The sequence below is a fragment of the Brachyistius frenatus genome, unplaced genomic scaffold (genome assembly GCF_029030835.1).
Source record: "Brachyistius frenatus isolate BFR_SWC_R1_liver_20210118 unplaced genomic scaffold, ASM2903083v1 Contig_133, whole genome shotgun sequence".
Classification (NCBI taxonomy): Eukaryota; Metazoa; Chordata; class Actinopteri; family Embiotocidae; genus Brachyistius; species Brachyistius frenatus.
The window spans coordinates 185398-198141 of NW_027210732.1; the positions used below are offsets into that span (position 1 = coordinate 185398).

The 12744-nt window shown below is 37.7% G+C and overlaps 1 protein-coding gene across 1 annotated transcript in view; it reads right to left on the reverse strand.

The window, feature by feature from the left end:
* The window catches only part of alk (ALK receptor tyrosine kinase), a 343730-nt gene that overhangs the window by 184683 nt on the left and 146303 nt on the right, over positions 1–12744 (reverse strand). The window lies entirely within an intron of this gene.

Genomic DNA, 12744 nt, shown 5'->3' on the forward strand with positions numbered 1-12744 from the left:
AACAGTATCATAAAAATAAATGAGCTTCATTGGTGCCTCAAAAAAATGTAATAACAAAAAGCCACTAAAGTCAATCTCGAAGACAACTTTACGACAATCTTATTCATCTGAACCCTATAGGAAGGAAAACTGCTGGCACCAACAAAATATTTGAATATATGAGTGCTCATTTATTACCAAAGATGATTGGAATATAAAACACTTCAAAACACTTTGTTTAGTTTGATTAGCAAATGGAACTTTTGATTACATGTATTGCCAGCGGGAAAGAGACATTCAATTAAATAAACATAATGATGCTTTGCTATGCTTGGTATTTTTTTTTCTATTGAAAGTTTAAAGTTTAAACAAACAAGGTGCAAAAACTTTAACTGCAGCCTAAACAGACTCAACAGTTTTCCAACTGTGACACAATCCTGCGCTGCTAAATAATCTATGGCTTGATTTAAATCTGACTGAAGTTTTAAAGAAATAAAGTAGGAAGAGTCTTGTCAGAGAGATGATTTCAGATTTAATGCCGTCATTCTTTTGGTAGTACAACACAAGTGTGTGTCAGCCCACAAACCAGGGAGTTACACCAGTGTTTGTCATGCCATTATCTTGGGGCAGGGAAAGAAACTGCAGGATGGCTGGACCGCGTATGAAACACTTTAAATAATGGCTTTAAATTTGAAATGGATACAGGAGGACGCAACATTCGGTTGACCGATGTTGACGTCACCATTCAGTCAGTAAGAGTCTCTACTACATTTTGCGGTCACTGACAGTCATGCTAGTGTTATCAATAGATGGACATTGATCCAAACATTTGAAATTATGACAGAACTATTTATGTTTTTTTAAACCGAACCAACCTGAATGTGGTGACGGAGCACGAGTAGTTCCCCCGCTGCTCCAGCTGCACCCCCATGCAATTAACTGGGTTTGCATTCCCTGCCGCTCATTCTCGTCCTGCACAGGGACGCCCGGCTACCCCCAAAGCAGTCTAAGACAGAACACCTTTGATAGCAGAACTTTCTTAGGATCACAGTTCATACTATTTAACTGAGTGTTTAAGAGGTTTATACAAGTGCAGTGAATATGTAAAAATTGCTGCTGTCAAGCACAGGGCTGGGTGTAATTGGAGTTCGAGTGTTTCTGCTGTAAAACCACAGAAACCCTTCCTAAAAAAATTGCTCACAGAGAAAATTAAGGGTCAGTTTCTATCTTTGCTTTAATCTGTTCTTCGCTCCCTGTGGACAGACCTCATGTAGACTCATCCCTGTGGCTTGGTAAATCGCTGTTTGAGAGTCCTTGGCCACTTTCAAATGACTTCTCACAGTAGACTCTGGAAGAGGGGAACTATTTTTGCTTTTCGACAAAAACACAATATTCTGAACCAGGCTGGATGAGTGGTGGGCTGAAATAGTCAGAAAATGAAACTAGCACTTATCACATTGATCTTCAGACTATGAATACTCCCATGTTTGTCTGGTAATGCTAAGAGCATTATGAGTGTCTGTCAGTAACATTGACCGTATGAGGGTGGTTCAATAGGTCCAGAGACTGCTCCTGTTGTGTGTGAATGGGGCGCAGACAAGCTGAGAAAGCACTCAAAGTTTCGTCGGTCGATCAAAATCAGCACCTGAGTTTACATATGTTGTGAGCGTTTGTTGTGCGGTGTGTCTGTGATTTTTGTGGAATAAAAAGCGGTAGCAGGGAGCAAAATCCGGCTATTAAACTTGTGCCTTTTCAATACGCTTTGAGCGGGCGCATTGTCACGTTGGAGAAGCCAAATGCGCCACAGTTCAGGTAATTTGCACTGAATGTTTACCTTCACACGCCTCAGAGCACCAGAGTAGAGCTGGTGCGCCTGACCTGATGCGCCATTGTCGGTCTTGGACGGCAACGTTCCGCCTCTCGGAAAGACGAACGTCACTCAAAAACACCTCTCCAGGCTCATCGCTTCATTGCCGTCGGCTTCCTGAAGCATTTTAAGGATCTTTGTTGCTGACATCCAGAGTTCGACACAAAATTTGAAATTGAAATTGCATCGGACCAGCATTCGCAAAAGGTTTTGTAACTCAAGGACTGATGATGATCAAGCAACAACGTTTTTAACACTTACTCACAAAAGTTACAGTTTCTCTCTGTCCACAATACAGGATTCTGGTGGATAATGATACCTGCAGGTCTGACGAAAGGTACAATTCAACAGATACTTTCTACAAACAACTAAATCATGTAGTTTTTCCTTTTGTTTTATACAATCTATCTCTTTGTAAGTTAGAACAGTAGACAGAACAGACAATCTGACTGGAATAACATTTGGTATTCACTTCATTAGTCAAATATAGTAGGAACATTATCACAGACAAGTCATCCTACCCATTTGGTAAGAAAATATTCACAAAGCCCAGCAAAAACACGCTAAGCCACTCAAATGAAATAACAAAATGTGCACTGCTCTTCATCCTTGTATACTTTAAGTCTTACTAACATTGTCATATTTGTATTCAACATTATTTTTTGTTTGTAAAAGAGTTTTCTATTTGTGCTTCTATTTCTAAACTCCCATGTATGAAATTGCCCCGAGGAACAAATAAAGAACGTTCAATTGAGTCAAACTGAGCAGACTTGTGTCAGGTAGGCCCTTGTATTATAAAACAGACAGGATTAACAAGCTGATGTCATCAGGTCAATACAGCCGCTTGTCTCATTATATTTCTCAGATATGCAGTGAAAGAGTCACAGTCTAGATAAGGAAAAATGTACTCTTCCAACATTCATTAGATGCTCTCACTGTGCTGAAGTGTTGGAAACTTTCCCATTTTGTGCCTGTCTCTAAGAAATCAGAAGCTATTTCACATATCGATTGTACAGCAAGAGCACTCACTTCTTCTATTTATAAAAGTTTTGTTTCTAAATTTGAATTCAGCAAGTAAAAACCTGGGTACCAAACTTCTTACTGAACTATCTCAGTGTTAAAAGTGCTGTTATTCTTTTGATACGATACTTTGTGATAGGCCATGAAGCTTCTATCACAGAGCCTGTGGCCTGTTACAGGGCTGCTGCATTTAACCACATGTTTCAGTTTCAGTATAAGCTAATAAGAACATCTGAAGTCAGTACGTCTGCAGTAGGCATGGTTTGCACTGATCTTTGTCTAAAGAAAATGCAACGAGCGCACTCAAACTTCACAACTCAGCCAGCCACAGTCTTTGTACAGTTTGTTAAAACTGCTGAACGTTTTGATATATCTGGAAATATTGGTGAATAGCTTTTGAATTTCTCTATAAACACACTTTTGTTTAGCTCTATGCAGTATTTGAAACAGTCTGGTGGCTTTATGTAAAGTGGTGACTTTTATTGGAGCAGGATGGCATAACATTATTTGATGTAAAATACACTCGCAAGGAGGAAAAAAAAGATTCCAAGAACTATTTACAACACTATCTACAGCAGCAGCCAAAATAAACACACAATAAAGTCAAGATGTCTGATAATCTCTTTGTAAAGTGGATGGTCTGGTTTGGCCTTTCACAGTTACTTCATTGTCTGGTCATCCCTTTCATCTGTACAAAACAGCTGGATGAAACTAACAGAATGGTCAGATTTCCTTCACGTTTTCTGTTGTTTGAGGTTTGACTTTTTAACATCAGCCTTAAGATACCTACGTTGCCAAGTGTAAGTGGAGTTGGCTTCTCTGAACACCGTTCGTGTCTTTTCCAAAGTGCGTATTACACATGTTGCCATTAATGTCAAGTTGTTAAAACAGGATGAACTGAGGTGCTGAATAAATGGCCAGTGTATGATAAATAGGGACTTTTTTTTAAATAGTTAATTATGGAAAATTACTCTAATGGAGTCGCAAAATACATGTATAAAAAAATAAGGTCTATGCAGACTAGTTTAAATTTACGCGAGTCAGTATGATCTACGGGGTGACATAATAAAAATCTGCACACTGACATGAACTCGATTTGCATTTGTTGATGAGATATTAACTCTGGCTATGAGTAATGAAACCATGGAAGTGGACTGAACAGTGTGGCAGTTCTACTTTATTCACTCAGTACCTGCCATAGCTAACTCTAGCTAGCCAGCTATTTATTTTTATAAGCATTCATAATGATGCTGCTTTTGAAAGTCTTTAAAAGTTTTTGATCAGGTGTTTTTTCACATGTTGACCTAAGAGTAATAGTCTTCACTACGTTACCAACTATCTCTCTCCTTAAATATTTCAATCTACAATATTTAAGAAATGAGAGAAAACGGTTGGAACACATGACATGAGAATTTAGACTGAACGCTTAAAAGGAGCTTTACCTAATGAGGTGGCATCAGTGCTGCATTAGGCTGCCCTTAAATTACATGGCTTTCTACTCGAGGAGGCAGCTGCCTTTGGAGGAATAAAAGCAGCGGTCATTCCTAACCACTTAGTGCCAGGACGGGTAATGATTTCCATACTTAAAACTTGTCATTTGGAAAAAAACAACAACAACATTGACTGCTGTAGGTTATCACCACTGCAGACCTTAATAGATGATGATGATGATGATGATGATATGAAAAAAGAGAAGGTTGGAGTAAAGGCTCCTTTCCTAGTCTTTGATAAATGGTTTTGTAGCCAGAATGAAACAATGCAGCAAGTTAAGCTGTAGGAGGCTTTATCGTCACACTGAAATGAGATTAACACAGTTGTTCTGACTCACATGTAGATGCAAACAAGCACATTCACTTGCAATTCAGGTTTGCATTGATTGGACCATCCGCCTGCTTGACAATATGGTTATCTGTAACTGCAGGCCGACAAACTCCTGTGGAATGAAAAAGTTAACAGTTCTGAAAACAGAGCTGAACTCTGCTTCGCAACACATTTTTTTTTAATATGTGAAAAGAAAGCTCATGTGGCTGAGCGGGGCTCTAAGCCTTATTTACACTAATGCACCAAGTTTCAAATGTAAAAAAGCACAGATGATAAAAATAACAATAACATCTTTTTTTTTTTTTTTTAAACTGAACATAAGTGACTAAGATGCAGGGGCAAACAGGTGACAAACATATACAAGTGATAGAGGTAGTAATAATTAAAGGCAGAGGTAATAATAATTTGGAAAAAAACAAAATCTGAAATCTAAACATTTCTGGCTTCCAATCAAAAAGTGAACTTTAAAAATAATAAATCACACTGAAATTAGTCACTATCATGATTTCATCTTTTGTTAACTACTAAAACGAAGACTCCTGGCTCGGCAGGTTCTGCTGAGGGAAGATGGGCTGATTTGGGAATGTGGGCCGCCAACTGAGACAGAAAATCTATAAGACATCTACCATGTGGGATCCACAAACAATGCAAGCAAAGACTCCATGCCATCCCTAAACTTCTGTTAAACCTCCCCTTCTGCTGCTGATGCTGTATCATAATTCAATTCACTTAATTTGTTATACTGCTAACCCTGCTTTGACACCGTGCAGACTTTATCCAACAAAAACAAGTTCACCAGTATGAGCCGCATTGGCCTCCCTACGCCTGACCTCTCAGACGCCAACAACAAAGCCATCAACCGCTTAGCACAACTGACAGTTCAAATTACTGCCCTCTGGCCACAGACACACACCTTTAAAATGAAAGAGGCCCGTTTCAGCAGGAGCTTTGCAGTCCACTGGATTCTTGGCATATAGATGATAATATAATCCATATGATTAACAGACCATGTACATGCATACGTCATGTGTGAAAAGGCTTAAATGCTATGGTGATTTTGTTTATTAAAGCATGTATCTAATTACCTGTATGTGCTTTCAGCTTGTGAATGTAATTTGCTGCGGGCCAAAAACAGGGAGCTATGGCAACAAGTAGTGAGTCGGAGTCTGTAGACACAACAGTCATTTTTCTGAAAATATATGCTTGTATACATACAGTAGAGATATTAATATGCTTCAGTAACACTCAGAATGAAACGGATCAAGGTTCTTTTATATTGAAAGGCCAAAATGGAAACGTAAACTTTCTTTTAACTTTAACTGAGGCCATTTTAGCTCAAAGTCCTGAGTCAATGGTTAAGGAATTCGTTTGACTCAAATTTTGTTTTCATCCGGGGTCAACTCTCAAATACAAATATACATATCAGAAAATACTAAGTATATATGAAAAATGGGAATTCAATATAAGCACCAGGTGTAACAGGGGTCCTGGCTGAAGTACAATGTGGCCTGGGAGAGTTTGTACTGCCACAATGACATTGAGGAATTCTAAAATTCAATAAGCAAACTAAATTGTCAATTCAGCAGTCCCTCCAGGAAATATCAATCTTGTGTTCGCAATAATTAACGCAAAATTCAAGCAAGCATCGTAATATTTGCGGGAGCTTTCAATTTTCTGTTTTCTCTTCACCAAATAAAACTTTGTGCACCAGAGGAAACCGGAACAAGCGGAAACAAACAAAGTGACGGGATTTGTGGGAAATGTGGCCTTCACAATATACGTTTTGAATTAAATGCTTAATATCAATGGAAGTGATTACACATTACTGTATGCTATAATCCTTTTATACACAAGTCCAGTTGTAAGACACCACACTTTATCTTTGTGGTAACAGTGTGTTGAATTAACATTAATTCAACAGTTTTTAAAGCTCTTATTTTAACAGCCTTTTTAGTCCTATTCTTTATTACTCACAGACTGTTTTGTAAAGCTTTTATGAGTTGTTTTTGTAACTTAAAACTCACTGTTTTTCAATAAATCAATTTGAATAAATAAATAAAATAACATTAGAAATAAAACATTTCTGCGATGTGCAGCATGATTATTAACAAAGGAAGTGAATACATATTTATTATCTTATCAGGTAGTGCTTAAAAAAAAAAGTATTTTTCTTTCTTAACATTTTTTTTTAATAATTATTGCAATTTTGTGCAAAAAACTCACTTAAAATTCTGCAAATTACGTCGCAGTTATTCAGAAAATCTGCCTTAAAAATTCAAGCATTTTGGATCTCAACAATCACAAAAAACAAAACCCTAGAGGGACGTTGGTGTGGAGTTCATCAAATGATCAATAATCGCACCTTGTTGGTTAAAATCAAATACCAGTTTGCATACATACTTGAATGAAATCATTTTTAAAAACCTGTCACATACATACGTGCATACACACTTTACAAAGTCATGGGAACGAACGTAGACACGTTTCAGAGCTGTCTCCTCACATTTCCCCACCGCTGGATATCATACATGTATGCAGAAATGCACTTGGCACGCTGACAAGCTAAGCACTTCTGTGCGCTGCCAAATGGGGACGAGAGATACGTTTCAACTGTGGTGAGCGAGATCTGGACCCGTCATCCAATTTCACCCACCTCCTGCATGTGCAAAGGGAAGAAGAATAGATGACTTGTCAAAGGACCGTGGACGTGGCTTTAACGGTTCTTTCATTCACAATTCCATCTTTGACATTTTTCAAAACCATATTTCCACTGACTACGAAATGATATCCTTTTTTTTTTCCACATTCCTGAGCTGTGGTTCATTTACCTCTACATTAGACCATTGCACATTTTAATCAAAGTAACTAGAGGAGCTACTTAGAGAAATGGATACCTTTAAAACATTTCCCACACTTTTCACCCATTTTGCTGTGTCCTTAATGTTCTTGGTTGCCGCTAACGTTTTGCCTGAGCGCTGTCGATTAAAAGCAAGTCATGGCAAACGCTCTCCTAATAAAATGTTGGTTTTATTATTCCATTTTTTTTTTCCTAAGTACAGAGGAATTGCTAAAGAATTTGTTTGAATTTGAGTCAGTTGCTCAATGTAAAACTATAATAGCTCAGAGAGGCACTTATGAAGGTTCACCATCATTTACCTCTTCATGGGAAAATGATTCAACACTATTCCTTTATTTCACAATACAACTCTCCTTTAACATTAATCAACATCGTAGCTGAGCCATTCAAGTCAGTAATGGTTTCAATACAAATCATTAAAAGGACGGGCTGCATATGTCCTTGAAGAGCCTGTACAATTTTAAATGTAAAATTGGCACATTACTCCTGGCTGCAGGAGTTATCGTTGCATATTATAACATCATTAAAGAATTCAAGTTACAACAAAAATGCAAAGTCTTTGGTACAACATCAAATTCAGAGTTCTTAGTGGATCTGACGGGTATTTGGGGATATATGTTACAGAATAACTGTTTTCAGAAAAGCTAATAAATGGCTTCATGAATTGCAATTAATTCTATTGTCATGACAGAAATTAGATATGTCATCAGATTGTTTTGAAATGAAATCAAAGCTCAGTCAAAAGAGTGGCAATGTGCAGTCACAGAGATATCATTTCACAAGGTTGAATTTCTTCCTTCTGTGATCTACACTCCATTAATTTTACATTATCTCCTCTGAATGTCATTCCATCGGTCCTTTAACCAATAATAACACCTTAAAAATGAATCTAGAAAACAATATTGACCATAATCCCGTTATTATTATTTTTAATGGACGTGTTACTCAATGTTTTTCTGTAGGACAGTTCAAAGGGATCTGAGAATAATCGGTTTTGATGATAATTGAAGGTAATTTAGGAATACCAATAACCCAGATATTGTGGTAACTGGTTGCAGTGATGCTCAGCCACTGTGAAACCTGCCATCCAAAAGGGAAAAAAAATAATGTAATAATAGTCTGTGACTACGTCAGCCCACAGAATATAGAGGATCGGAGGCCGTACTCAAAGATTCCAAGGAATAAAAGTTCCTCCTAGTGACGTAATTCTAAGCAAATTTTTAGAACTGTGACATTTTTTATTTCCTCTTAATAAGAGAAAACCCTTGTAAAGATAAAAGGTATTAGCACAAAATCTTAGCCCTTAAATGACCTCCTACGGTGAAAAACTATTAGGAGCAAGGAGGAGGACTTTTAAGAGGCTTAAGAATTTAAAAATCAGTGGAGAAAACTGCGGAAGTACAGCGAGGTCGAGAAATATTCTTCAAACGCTGAATGACGGCATTTTAATGAAACACTACAAAGTGTATCTTGCAGGCACGATGTTTGTGGTTGACCTCGTTTGAGACGTTCACTTCTCTCCCTCAACGCAGTAAGTCAACGCCACCTGAAATGTGATTGCAGCGTGAAGATATCTTCATCAGCTGAATGACCACACAAACAGAAACAGCCTTTTCAAAGCCTCGTATTGGCACACAGTTCATTTTATTTCCACTGGATGTCACCCGTTATAACAAAGAGTGCTTTTTTTTTTTTTTTATCAACCAATCACATCTTGTAAATGAATGCGTCACACCTAGCAACGGCGTCAACTGCACCTCCTTACTAGGATAAGAGTTTCTGTTCTTTCTTTACTGAGTTGCTCTGAGAAGTTTCCTGAATTATTCCTAATCTGAGACTCCTTGCTTAAAGAAAGGTTTCGGATAAATTACGATTACAATGTTTGTGAATTTAGCCCGAGGATTAATGTTGTTTCTGAGGGCTTTTGTGAAAAATGCCACGCATGGTTTGAAGGGTTATTCATACCTGTCCCTCGAATCCCATCAGCTTGATTAGATCGAGAATGTTAACAATGCAGCCTCCCTTTTGCAAACAATGCTAGTTTTATAACATAAGTGGATTGTTCCATATAACTAAAAGCAGCAGATGAATGTAAACACGGCTTGTAATGATCTTGCCCATCAGAATGTGCTCGGGTGCTTTAAGTGACATTAATTCATTGTTAAAAAATAAATAAATAAATAAAAACGATAAAAAAAATAGTACATTTTAGCCTTCTTAGCAATTAAGAGGAGCAGTTTCAGAGTTGCTGGTGACTCTGACTGGGTTAACAGGGGTGTGTGATTGGCTAATGAGTCTGTCATGACACTGCGACTCTGCCCTCATTCATCAAACAGAGCAGAGATTGAGCGATGTGTCGTGTTACAAGTCCGAAGGTCACTGAGATGTGAGCCAACTGTGGCCATCTTAATTTGTTATATAAATGAAGCAGTGAATTCCCAGCAGCGCACACCTATGTGGTTAGATGTTTAAAAATGAGATGCTGAATTTGCAGACATCAACTAAATCACAACTAACGATGTATTTGTGAATCAAGAGTAAAAAAAAAACATTCTGACAAATTTCACCATGAAACACTTTAGCTGAGATAATGCATATGTTTATTTCTTGATTACAATGAAATGCTGCCTGTTTGATTTAATTTATGGAACTGTTTGACTTTTTATGGCCTTGGTATTCCAGGCAAATTAATTTCCTCTTCAGGGCACTGGAGCCTCGATGAGTGTCAAGTGATTTTTGACAAACAGCGGGTACGAGAGGCATTTAAAGGAGATGATCTAAAACACATAGAACATAGAACTCTTATTCTGATGTCGGGGACACAAATGAATGGGAGGAGCGAGCGGTGGATCTGACTTGATCTGATTGGAAAACCGGCGATACTACGCCCTGCCCACCGATAGCCATCACCTGACTGCGCCACAGGCCTGTCAATCAAACACACGCCCCCAAAAACACATCTTTTTGAAGCTTATTTTATAATTAATGTAATTAATGACAACATTTTCAGATGGACGGCCAGAAAACTAATAAGAAAGAGCAACTTTCGCCGACAAAACTGAGATAACTTGTGGAGAAATTGTATTGACTTTAAATCGCATTGACTAGATTTTATGAGACAAGTTGAATGGGAGTCTATGGAACTGGAGGCTTTTTGGAGCCGACCTCTAGTGGCACTCGGTGGTATTGCAGCTTAAGGCACTTCAGCATTGGCCTAATTTTTCAGAGCCAGAAGCTACGAACACTTTTATATACGGTCAATGGTTCTTATGATATATCAATAATTTTTCTTCGGAGATATGGACAAAGACTGTATTGTCTAAATACAGTTTTTCCATTAATGTTAAGTGGCACCTACGAGGGCTGTCCGATAAGATGTGGCTCTGGCTTTTTGACTTACCAATGGTGAGAAAGTACTGTGATAGGTGTCCATGTCTCTTTCTATCTCTTACATTTCTGGTTTTAAGTCATACAGTAGCTCATTTTATGTATCATAATGTGTCATTATTTGAAATGTTCCCAAACTGCATGTTTTATAAAAAAAAAAGTAACGCAAATCAATTTGAGCGGAGAGGCCGGGCCAGAACTCGCCAGCAGAAGTTCAAGATCTTTTTAATGATGCGGAGCAAACGCTTCATCAAAGGAAATCAACAACATTAGTCACATGTTTGATTGTTACTAGAGGAGGCGGAGGAATGGCGGAACACGAGATGTACTGAGCAGCAGGGAGATGGACCAGTGAGAGGACGAGGAGCCGTCGCTAACTGCTAAGCTAAAGCAGCTAACAGATCTGAACAGCTGGTAAACAACTGTGGGATCAGCAAGAAAGCCGCTAAAGCGAGCAGAGAGCTGCGAGTGGGTGAGCAGAACTCGCTTACGTTTAAATGCAGGTAATTAACTCCTGTAATGAAGACTGGAGCAAATTAACTGGGGTTGAGAGAGCGGTAAAACAGCTGTGCCGCAAACTGGAAATGAGATGATAAACTTCCGGCAGCCCGTCAATCTATTTGATGTTGAAAACAACTGAAGGAACATTCTCAAAGAAAGAGCTTTTTATATATATATATCTATCTATATATCTATATCTATATCTATATATATATATATATATATATATAGATATAGATATATATATATGTATATGTCTATAGATATATGCTATATATAGATATATATATCTATATATATATAGAGAGAGATATGCTATATATATAGATATATATATGCTATATATATCTATATATATATGCTATTTAACTCCTAACCTATTATTTACATTTTTAGAAGCTGTATATTTTCAAACAGCTAGGAAACCCTTCCTTTGTATTTCATTTTGATCACACTGTGTTAATAAAAAGTGACTGTAACCGTTCATAGCTTCGACTTACAAATAAATATTCAACCCATTTGGTAGAAAATATTGCGATATACATCATATATTGCCATTCAGCCAAAATATATGCAAATATGACTTTTGGTCCATATCTACCAGTGCTAGTTCGAATGTGATTTGTTTAATGATACTGAGCAAAAAGCAGTGAGATGTCTGAAGTATGAAGGCAAAAGAGGTTCAGTTATCAACATTTTTGGCTCAACTGCATGTGACAGTTTGTGATTCCACATCAGAAGAGATCAAAGTCAAATGTCAGACTTTCCCTTCCTTGTGAACTCACTCCTTCACCTTATCCATAGCAGTCACTCTTATACTACAAAGGCACTGAGCTATTCTTCACAACAAACCGTCTGAGGGCTTGAAGATTCAGGGGAAACTACTGGCAAAACCAAACCACAACAAACATTTTCTTACAGAAGGTTTCCAATCATTAAAAAAAGATTGAGTTTTCATCGTTTCAGTCAGCAACAACCCGAAACCATTGTGAGCAGCAGCAGCAACTCTCAGCAAATTCTGTTAACGTGGTCACTGAATTTCCATCAGACATTGACCCCTTCATTTGATTAATTGCATTTTTTTTTTTTAAATGGATCCAATGATTCAAACCATCTAAACAAATGAACAACCACTAACGCAGATGTTGCCAACCTTTTTTCCATTTAAAAGCTACTTGAAAGTGTCTGAGAGCTACAAGAGCTCTCAGACATCGTAACATTTGTTCACATAGCCGAGCTATATTCAGCCAAACCAGCTGGAGAAGCTTCTTTTACGGTGGTCGGTCTGAAAATAATCCGGTCATTAATTAGA